We start from the raw sequence: 12,122 nt of genomic DNA on the forward strand, positions 1-12,122 counted from the left end.
TAAGCCTAACTTTTCTATTGTGTCATTTAGGATCTCTATTGCCTTATTGATTTTCTGTCTAGAGGATCTATCCATTGATATGTGTGGGGTGTTAAAGTCTCCTACTTTTACTGTATTCTCATCAATTTCTCCTTTTATGTCTGTTTGTATTCGTTGTATGATTTTGGGTGCTCCTATATGGGGGCATATATATTGATGAGTGTAATAGCCTCTTCTTGAGTGGATCCTTTTATCACTGAATAGTGCCCTTCTTAGTCTTTCTTTATGGCCTTCGTTTTAAAGTCTGTTTTATCTGATAAGAGTATTAAAACTCCTGTTTTACTGTCTTTTCCATTCTCATTAAATATGTTTTTCCCATCCCCTCACTTTCAATTTATATGTGTCCTTTGCCCTAAGTCTGAGTCTCTTATAGACAGCATATTGTAGGCTCTTGGTTTTTATCCAATCTGCCACTCTATGTCCTTTGATTGGAACATTCAGTCCATTGACATTTAAGGCAATTATTGATAAATACATATTTATTCCCACTTTAAACCTTGTTTTCCAGTTGTTTCCCCTTTCTTCCTTTCTTTTATTGATTGGATGATTTCCTTTTATTTTATGCTTGTGTCCTCTTTTTAGTTCCTGTGAATGTATTGTTTGGTTTTGATTTGTGGTTGCCCTGTTTTTCAGTATGTTAACCCCTTCCTCTATCTGCATGCTTTAGCCTCATAGTCATATAGGCTCAAACACATTCTTTAAAAAAAAAATACTCTAGATTTTTATTATACCTTTTCTTGGACAATGTTGAGGACCTGAAAACATTAACTGCATTTACTATCCCATTTCATGTTATATACTTTGTGTTTATTTAATATATAATTCCTAGAAATTCCTTAAGCCATTGTCATTTTTATACAATTAGTGTACATTTATATTTACTCAAACATTTACTTTATGTATTGTGCTTCATGACTCCTTGAGTTTCTAAGCTCCCTGGGATCTTATTTCATCTTCCTGAAGAACATGCTTTATTTCCTTTTGTAGATATTCACTATAACAAATTCAGGTTTTATATCCTCAGACTGTTTATTATAACTTCATTTTCAAAGAACACTTTTGCTGAATTAGCAACTATTTTATTTTCTCATTTTGAAGATACATTCCATTGCTTCCACAATTTTTTTTAGAAATAATATTAGTTTTATTTTTGCCCCTTTAAAACAATTTTTCCTTTGGCTGTTTTTAAGATGTCTGTCTTAAAATTGAAGCTGTTTTATTATAATGTGACTAGATAATGTTTTCTTTGTGTTTTTTTGTTTGTTTTCTTTTTGAGGTTTGTAATGCTCCTTAAACCTGAAATCTGATATTTTATTCTGCTTGGGAAAATTCTCAGCTCTTATCAGTTATTATTTCTGCCTCACTCTCAGTTTTTTCCCTTGTGTTCCATGTATTTCTGGTTCATTCTGGATAATTCTTAGATTTATTTCATTTACTTTTTTCTTTTTAATAGTCTCTAATCTCCTGTTTGACTTACCTGTCAAAGTATTTATTTCAGTTATTCTGTTTGGTTGTTATCAGTTCAAACATTTCTGTTTAGTTTTGTTCTATAGTTTATAGTTAGCTATCCAGTTACCTATCTCAGTCTTATTTTCATTTTCTCCAATATATTAAGCATAAATATTTTAAAACTTGTTTGGATATTTTAAAACTATGGAGTCTGTTGTTGCCTGAAGTTTCTTTTCTTGTTATATTTGTTGTTTATAATATTGTCTTATTTTGTTATTTTATATTACTTGTATCATTTTTTACTTATAAAATTTAATATGTGTTATATTGATCGAATGACAGAACTGGTATATGAAGTAATACTTTGAGGTCTAAAATGATGATACTTTCTGCAGAACGAATTTATGTCTCCTGGCAGGAGCTTTGGGCACTAGTAATCCAAAATCACCTTAATCCAGTCAGTAATTCAGATGCTGGAATTTGAGCAAGTCTACTTAAAGCAGACTTTTTCTCAGCGTATGGACCTTTGAGGTCTTGGGTTGAGGCCAGTAGAGTTAACTAGTCAGGCCCTGAAATCCAATTTTTGTCTTTTAATCTCACTGAGTTAGTCAGAAGTTCTCTTCATCCTTTCAGCCATCTTATTCTCAGGTATCAGCAGATACCCAAGAAAAATAGCTATCATAAATGCTGAGTTCATCAACTCTGGTTTTTTTCTTCTTCTACATTTTTTACTTCCTTATTAGCTGTCTAATGCCTTAAGATGTCCATTTTATATTTTGTCCAACTTTTCTAGTTCTCAGAAGAGGGACTGCAGGGATATTTGGAGATATTGCAGGTTCAGTTCCAGAACAGGGCAATAAAGCAAATATAATGAAGCGTCGCATGAATTTTTTTTGTTTCCCAGTGATTCAAAAGTTAGTTATGCTTATACTGCACAATATCTTAAGTGTGAAATATCATTATATCTGAAAAAAAAATGAACATACCTTAATTTAAAAATACTCTATTGCTTGGGAGTAGCTCAGCACAAACAAATCTGACTAGTAACCATGAGGATGCAGGTTTTATCCCTGGCCTCACTCAGTAGGTTAAGGATCCAGCGTTGCCATGAGCTGGGGAGTGGCTTGCAGACATGGCTCAGATTTGGCATTGCTGCAACTGTAGTATAGGCCTGCAGCTACAGCTCCAATTAGACCCATAGCCTGAGAATCTCCATATGCCACAAGTGCAGCCCCAAAAAGAAACAAAAATAAATAAATAATAAAAATAAAAGTACTGTATTGCTAAAAAATGCTAACCTTCAGCTGAGCCTTCAATGAGTTGTAATCTTTTTGACATTGGAGGGCTTGAAATATTTTGAGAATTACCAAATAGAACATAGAGACATGAAGTGAGCAAATGCTGTTGGAAAAATGATTCTGATAGACTTGGTCAATGCAGTATTGCCACAATCCTTTGATTTGTAAAAAATACGGTATCTGTGAAACACAGTAAAAAGAAGTGCAGTAAAATGAAGTATGTACTGAAATACAGATTTAAAAGTAGATGCACTCTTAAAAGGAATATTATTTAAGACAGAGCACCAAATAAAACAAAAAGAGATGACATTTTAGGCCATCATTGAAAAACCGTTTCAATAAATGGTACTAGGTATCTATATGGAAGAAAATGAAATTGGACCTCCGTACTTAACATCATACAGAAAAATCAGATTTAAATGTGAAAGGAAAACCTTTAGAAGACAAGATAGCCAGATTTTTTTTTTGTTTTAAGGGCCACTCCTATAGCACATGGGGAATCCAAGCTAAGGGTCGAATTAGAGCTGCAGCAACGTGGGATCTGAGCCTTGTCTGTGACCTACACTACAGCTCAGGGCAACACAGGATCCTCAACCCACTGAGCAAGGCCAGGGAGCAAACCCGCATCCTCCGCTAGTCAGTTCATTTCCACTGAGCCACGATGAGAACTCCCTAGATTTATGCTCTTTGGTAAGGAAATGCAAAACCTATAAAGAATTATTCAGGTAAAATAAAAAATCTTACGTTCAAAAGACAGAAGCACTTGGAGAAGTAGTTGATTTCATTTGGGTACAGGAAATGTACGTGATGACCCTGGAACATTTTGTTGTGCTGGTTACAAAGGAAGCTGTTATAGACAACTAGGATCATGTCAGATGGACTCAGGAGACAACTGAAAAGCATCCCTCTGGCCAAAGATGGGACAGTTTCAGTGTCAGTGAGAACACACCAGATCATAGGAATTCCAAAATCTCATTGAACACAGGTTGGGACATCTGAAATTATCAAATATCCTTAAATCCATGAGTTCTTTGTAAAACTAACTAAAAGCATCTAATTGGTCAACATTGGATGTTATAGAATCATTCGTTTTGAAAACCAATTTTTAAAAAAGTAATTAATTATTTGTCCTGCCTTTCCTACATGAACTGTACCACATGTAACCAAATAGTAAATGAGGGGATGCTTTTATACACACACACACACACACACACACATATACATATACATGTACACATAGACGTAAGAAAAATTAATTATACTATTAGAAAGTTTTGCCATCCCTAATGAATAAATAGGTTTATTCATTGTAAATCAATGGCTGCTAACGACAAGTAAGGAAATTTTATATGCCTCTTAGTGGAAAAACATGATCACCTGTTAAAAACTTTTGCCCCCAAATTGAACCTGATATGAAATTTAGAAAACGTGCTAAAACAAATGGCTACGCAATCAGGAAAATTTCATATGTGGAGATCATGGGACAAATATACTTCAACAAATATGTTGCAGGAGAGAGAATTTGGAGAAAACGTAGATTAAAAGAGACCTAAAATACATGAAGCAATGTGTGAACTTGTGTTAGTTATCTATTGCTGTATAACAAACTACACAAGACTTAACATCTTAAAACTAAAAATATTTACCTCTTACGGTTTCTGAGGGTCAGGAATCCAGGAGTGATTTAGCTAGGCCTCATGGCCAGAGTCTCATGAGTTTGCAGTCAAGCTCTTGGCTGGACTGCAGTCTTCCAAAGACTTGATTGGTCATAGAGGATTCACCTCCAAGATGGTTCATTCACAGGGCTGCCTGAGTGTCCTCACATCATGGTACCTGGCTTTGTCCAGAACAAATGATTCAAGAGAAAGACAAGCCAAAATTATGCAAAGTGATGTACCATTACTTCTCCTATATCCTATTAGTTTCAGAGATAACCCTGATAACATTATAGGAGAGAATTATACAAAAGCATGAATACCAAGAGGTGGCTACCACAGTTTAACCTCCAAAGAGTCACATTCTTCCATTATGCCAAACACACTCATCCTAAACCAAAACTCCCCCAGACTTTGATCCCATTACAGCATTAACTCAAAGTCTAGGTGTGGATGATGCTTTGCAGGTGTACTTCCTTAATCACAACTCTGGAGTTCCTCTTGATCTGAAGAACTGTGTACTAAAGACACATAGTATCTGCCTCCACACAATATAAAATAGGATAACTACTGTAGTTGCATTTAAAAAGGGAAATGCGGTATACAGGTTCATAGAAATCTGAAATCCACCTGGGAATAAATAGGTTGGCAATTTCTTGATTAAGATTCAAGGCCTGAGATAAGCCTCCATGTCTCAACTCTACCTTCTTGGATCCATCCACTGAATCATCCTTTTCCATATTTACAGCTAGGTACTAGTCTCTACCAGTAGAAGACTGGATGTCCAAAAGCCTCTCTTCATTTGGTGCTCTGTCCCTTTCAGTCCAAGCTGGCAAACATCTCACTCTCTCATTCTCTGTCTCTCTTGTGTGCACCACAACCCAAGGCATGCAGAAGTTCCCAGGCCAGGGATTGAACCCACACACACCTAAGTAGCAACCCCAAGCCACAGCAGTGGCAAAGCCAGATCCTTAACCTACTGAGCCATCAGGGAACTCCAATATAATTCAATTTTTAAAAGTCTCTTTTTAAAAAAAATTTCTTTTCAGGCCACACCTGCAGCATATGGAAGTTCCCTGGCTAAGGGGTCAAATCCGAGCTATAGCTACCAGCCTGCACCACAGCCCCACAGCAATGCAGGATCCAAGCTGTGTCTGCAACCTACACCACAGATCATTCCAACACCAGATCCTTAACACACTGAGCAAGGCCAGGGTCAAACCCTCATTATACATTCATACTAGTTGGGCTTGCTGCCTCTGAGCCACAATGGGAACTTCCTGGTAATACAATTCTTTTATGAACTTTGTGGGTCTCCTGCGAATTTTATTTTGAGTTCATGCCATTAGACAAAGCATTACCCATAAATCACTTCCATATAAACCTTTCTCTTCCTTGAACTTTTAATGCACCACACCCTTAAAATTCTTAGAAGCCCTGTAATTTGAGGGGTTTTTGTCAGGCACACCCCTTATGTCTGAAAGAAAATACTCAAGCATCACACCTGATCTTTTGGGGGTCTTAAAGGGCTTTACAACTATATCCTCAACTTTATATTTTCCTTTTAGTGCAATGAATTCTTATTTTCAGCCATTTCCTAATTCTAACATCATTTGTCACCTAAGGAGACTGGGAATCTTCAAGTCCCATAGTTGTGGTTCCTTTTTGTTTTAACAGTTTTTCCTTTGACTTATCTCTTTCCTCTCACCTTTTACTATCAGCAACAAGAAGAGATCAGGTGATGTTTTAAATATTATTCTGTCTGGAAATTGCCCTAAGTAGATCACTCAGTTTATTATGCATATTTTCTACTTTGCAAGTAAGTGCAAGTGACAGATTTGCTAAACTTTCTACCACTTTCCTCCAGTATCCAACTAAGCTTTTTTTAATCTGTTATGACTTCATCTGCAGCCTCCTCAAAGTTATTGTGCATTTACAAACAATTTCTTCAAGGCTCTTCGAACTTTCATTAACACTCTCCTGCAACTCCTTCCACCTTCTGCCTACTGCACTTCAAAGCCACTCTTATATTTTACGTTTTCGTTATGTCAGCACTGCACTTCAGGTACCAAAATCTTTATTAGTATTACACTGCTTTATAATCAACTACTCCCAAAACATAATTTTTTTTTTTGTCTTTTTAGGGCCGCACTCGCGGCATATGGCGTTTCCCAGGCTAGGGGTACAATCAGAGCTATAGCTGTCAGCCTACACCAGAGCCACATCAATGCCAGATCCAAGCCACGTCTACGACCTATGCCACAGCTCACGGCAACACTGAATCCTTAACCCACTGAGTGAGTCCACAGATCAAACCCACAACTTCATGGTTCCTAGTCGGATTAGATTCTGCTGCGCCACAACAGGAACTCCCCAAAACATAATTTTTAAAGCAACAAACATATCTATCTCATTCAGTATCTGAGGGTTAGAAATCCAGGGGTAGCTTAGCTGAGTGGTCTGGCTCAGGGTCTCTGTAAAGTAGAAGTCAAGCTGTCAGCTAGGATGCCGTCATTTAGTGGCTTAACCTGTGCTAGAGAATCCACTTCCAAGATGGCTTACTCTCACTGGCAGGATGCCTCAGTTTCTCACCATATATGCCTCTCCACAGAGCTGCCTGGTTCCCCATTAAGCGAGTAATCTAAGAGAAAGAAAGACAAAAGCCACCATGGCTTTTATGTCTTTTTTGATCTCCCATTACACAGATACGTGATCAAGAGGTTGATCACACATACCAACCAAAATCATGTGAAGAGATTATACAAGGATGTAAAGACCAGGGCATAGAAATCATTGGGTATCATTTGGGAGGCCTGCTACCACAAGACTTGTTCTAAATCATGATTCAAACAAACTTTAAAACACAAGCACACTTAAGATCATTGGAAATTTGGATACTTATTGAATATTTATTGATATTAGGAACTTGTATAAATTATTTTTGTGTTATGAGTAATCTTTAAAGATATCTGTTTTTTAGGAGTTCCCATCGTGGCTCATGGCTCAGCAGAAACGAATCTGACTAGGATCCATGAGGACGCAGGTTAGATCCCTGGCGTCCTCAGTGGATTAAGGATCCAGCATTGCAGTGATCTGTGGTATAGGTCACAGAGGTGGCTCAGATCTAGCATTGCTGTGGCTGTGGTGTAGGCCAGCAGCTGTAGCTCGTTTTGACCCCTACCCTGGGAACCTCCATATGCCGCAGGTGCAGCCCTAAAAAAAGACCAAAAAATTAATAAATATATCTATCATTTATAGATATATACTGAAATATTTAGATATGTAATGATATAATGTCTGGAATATACTTCAAAATATTAAGAAGTGGGAAAAGTAAGTACTATATAAATGAAGCAGAATTGGTTATGAGTGGATAATTGTTGAAGCTAAGTGATATGTAAATGGAAGCTCATTATTCTACTCTGCATACTTTTATTTATGTTTAAAATTTTCCATAATAAAAAGTTAAAAAAAAAAAGAAAGACATCATAAGGAGAGTAGAAGACAAAACACATACTGGGAGATCTTTACAACCCATATTACTGGCAAAGGGACTAATATTAAAATTATGTAAAGAATTACTACAATATGGAGTTCCCGTCGTGGCACAGTGGTTAACGAATCCGACTAAGAACCATGAGGTTGCGGGTTCGGTCCCTGCCCTTGCTCAGTGGGTTAAGGATCTGGCTTTGCCGTGAGCTGTGGTGTAGGTTGCAGACGCGGCTCGGATCCCGAGTTGCTGTGGCTCTGGCATAGGCTGGTGGCTACAGCTCCCATTGGACCCCTAGCCTGGGAACCTCCATATGCCGCGGGAGTGGCCCAAAGAAATAGCAAAAAGACAAAAAAAAAAAGAATTACTACAATTTAATTTTTTAATAGATAGTGTTCTTCACTACCATACTCTAAATAGGCAGTTCATAAAGGAGGAAGGAAACCTGAAGAGATGCTCAACCACAAGGAAATATCATTTCATATCCATCACATAACCAAAAATTTTAAAGTTTGACAAATCACCAGAACAATTATACATTATAGTTGAAGTATAAATTGATGTATCAATTTGGAAAATAATTTGACCTTATCTAGGAAACCTGAAGATGCTTTTATGGCCCAGGAGAAATGTGTATCAGGATATATAAGCAAGAAAATTCCTAACAATTGCTTATAACAATAAAAATTGGAAATAAACGAACTGTGTATCAACAGTAGAGTGGTTAAATGTATTGTGTATTCTCATACAGTACTACAACATAGGGAAAATGAATCACAAATCCATGGACATGGATGAATCACTAACAATGTGCAAAATAACAATTCATAAAAGAGGAGTACAGTAGGATTCCACGTTTACAAATTAAAGAACCAATAAAAGTAAACAGTATTTTGAGTACAAACATGAAATAAGTCTATAAAGTAAAAGAATGATAACCAAAAAATCAAGATAGTGATCTTTAGCTGCAGAAGGAAGGGAATGGATTAAGGCAAGGGCATACAAGGAACATACAACATGTGACTATACATGTTGGTTTAGTCAGAATAGTCCTCGTTTGCCTATTTTCCTGGTGTAATAACTAAGAGCACCCTCTTTCACTCTCAGAAGGGTCCTAGTTTTGATACTAAATTATCTTTTAAAAATAACTTCCTTTTAACCTGGATGGAGGGCATATGGATCTTTGTTGTATCAATTTTCCTTATATCACACATGTATTTTATGAATTTCATTTGAAACTAGCCAACATTTTATAATGTAATTTTAAGTTTAGCCAGTGACAGCATGGTAAAACAAAAATCTGTATACAGAGTAAATGTAAATAGGATTTGAATGAATCTGGACAATGTGAATGGAGATAAATGGCATACCATATGCTTGGCATTGTGTTAAACCTTTTACAGCTATTTCTTCATCTTCACTGCATGCCTTTTAGGTAAGTATTATTATTTCCATTTCATTCATGAAGAATCCGAGACACAAAATGTATGTGTAACTTAGCCAAAGTCTTACCATGATAGAGCAGAATTTGAACTCAATCAATGTGACACAAGACTACATGCTCTTGCATGTGCACTCTTGTCCCTGATTATTAATATAAAAGATTTCCACCTTTAAAAAAAAAAAAAAAGACTGCATGCTCTTAACCACAATACCAGAATCCTTACTAGACATTCTTAACCTTTTTTTGTGCCATGGATCCCTTTGGCAATCATGAAGCATACAAAGCCCCCTTTCAGAATTATGTTTTTAAATGCATAAGATATGCCTAGGATTATGAATGAAAACAATTATACTGAAACACAGTAATCAAATTATTCCAAAAAAAACAAAACCTAGCAGGTCAAATAATATATATAATTTTTAAAATAGTAAACACTAATCTTGACATTTCTACGACTATAGTCATGTGATGGGAAAAGATCTGATTTTTATTGGTGGAAAAGTCACCAGTACTTCTGATAACACTGGTTTGTGCCCTATATTCACAATTGAAAAAAATGCTAAATTTTCCTTAGAGGTTAGCAAAAATTAAGGCGTAATTTTTTGGCATCAAAATTCAGAGCCCTCTGTTTAATGACCTTAATTCATAGGCTTTCTGACAAATGTGTTACTTCAGAGGGGTCATATTCGCCATCCTATCTTTCACTTTCTGGTTTGGGATTACACTCAAAATGAGATACACAAATAAATTAGTTTGTTAGAAATAAAATCTATTTCTTCCTGTCATGAACTTGAGTTAGGGGATGAGAAACATGACTATTAGAATGACTAGATATACACATAGACAGTGGGATGCTTGGAACTGCTTTAGAGTGTCTTATTTGAGAGGTTTAAAACTGGTTCTAAACTTGTACTGCCACATGCAATTATTCATAAAGGAATTCATTATTGATATCGCAATGCCTTATAGGTATACTGTTGGTCAGTACCTGTAGCAATGCAACAATCCAAAAAGAAAATTCAAATAGCTGGACATCTTTTAAAAGTTTCATTGGGCTAAGAGCAAAATATCTGACAAGTTTTTGATTTGCCTTTCTCATGATTTGATGTCCCAGCAGAGCAACTGGGAACCTAATTCTGACCAACAAGGAGGAATTGCTTGTCTAATTGGAAGTGACAGAAACCTTGGGAGAAAACAACCACATACCAAGGATAATTATAAGAGGGTAACATGGGCCCTAAAGCATAGTGTCAAGAAACCTGAAGCTCTCAAATGAGTGAGGCTTGCAAAAAATGCTAAGAGAGGACAGAGAATGGGCTTTTTAAAATTCTGTTCAAAGGAAGATGATCAAAGAAGGGAAAAGCCCACTTAACAGCAGCTGGTGTAAAGTTAGAGCCCACAAGAAAACAGACTCCCTAAATGTTATTTTGTTTCATTCTCTACAAAGGAAACTTGAGAAGCAGGTTGACATAGTAGAAAGAACTATTTGTGTTTATAGGGTTAAGCAAATTTGGATTTAATTCTCTGTTTCAGCACTTAGTAGTTTTATTATTCTGGATCTCCCTTTCCCTATCTGTAAAGTGGAGATAACTTTATTTTTCTCATGTGATTGTTCTAGTGATAGAATTAATACATTCAAAACACTGAGCCAGGCTCACAGTAGTGACTAAATAGGAACTTCTTAACATCCTTCAAAAGAGTAGTATACATAGTGACAAGAGAAGTAATACTCTTCCCAAGTAGAAGAAGGAATTCTAGATGTTCCCACTGTGATGCAGTGGATTAAGGATCTAGCATGGCTGCAGCTGTGGTATAGGTCACAGATGTGGCTCAGATTCAATCCCTGTCCCTAGAACTTCCATATCCCATGGGTGTGACCAAAAAAAGAGGGAAAAAAGAAGAGGAGGAAGGAGTCTAAGAAAGTACCTACCAGTTTCAGTTTAGAATACATTGTATGATATGAATGGCTTATATTGAAGGCTTTTTGTGGGGGTGGTGTACAAATGAGACCTGAGAACTACTGTCCCCATCTTTGAGGAATTATGGGAAACAGAATTGGTGCTAGAACAATATCTGTCTTATGGGTGAAAAGCAGAAATTAAAACCTGGAATTGTTTGAGACGTTCCCTCCCACTGGTATAGTATTCATTTGCCCAGGCAAGAGGCAATTCTTAAAAAAAAATAAAAAATAAAAAGCAACTGAAACTAAATAATAGGTTGAATTTTCCAAAGAAGTGCTTAAAGTGAAGACACAGTCTTGAAAGCAAAGGTGACAAAAAAAGAACAGGTTTATTGAGTTTCTTCGAAGCTTGAAGAGATAAAACTTAAGAAAAAATTGTATTCTAAAGCAAGATGTTGTGGGTTGAATGGTGGCACCCAAAAAGATATGTCCACATCTCAATCCCTGGAACCTGTGAATATTACCTTATTTGGGAAAAGGGTCTTGGCAGATGTAATTAAGTTAAGGATCTGGAGATGAAGAGATTAATCATCTTGGATTGTTTGCTTGGCTATGAATCCATTGACAAATATCGTTATGTGACAGACTGAAGAGAAGACACAGAAGCAGCAATGTGACAATCAGACTAAGACTGGAATAATACAGCTACAGGTAAAGGAATGCTGACACCTACCAGAATCTGGAAGAGGCAAAAATGAGATTCTCCCCTAGGTCCTCCACAAGTGTAGCCCTGCTGACATCTTAATTTAAGACTTCAGACCTCAAAACTGTAAGAATACATTTCTGC

Source organism: Phacochoerus africanus, chromosome 4, assembly GCF_016906955.1.
Source record: "Phacochoerus africanus isolate WHEZ1 chromosome 4, ROS_Pafr_v1, whole genome shotgun sequence".
NCBI lineage: Eukaryota > Metazoa > Chordata > Mammalia > Artiodactyla > Suidae > Phacochoerus > Phacochoerus africanus.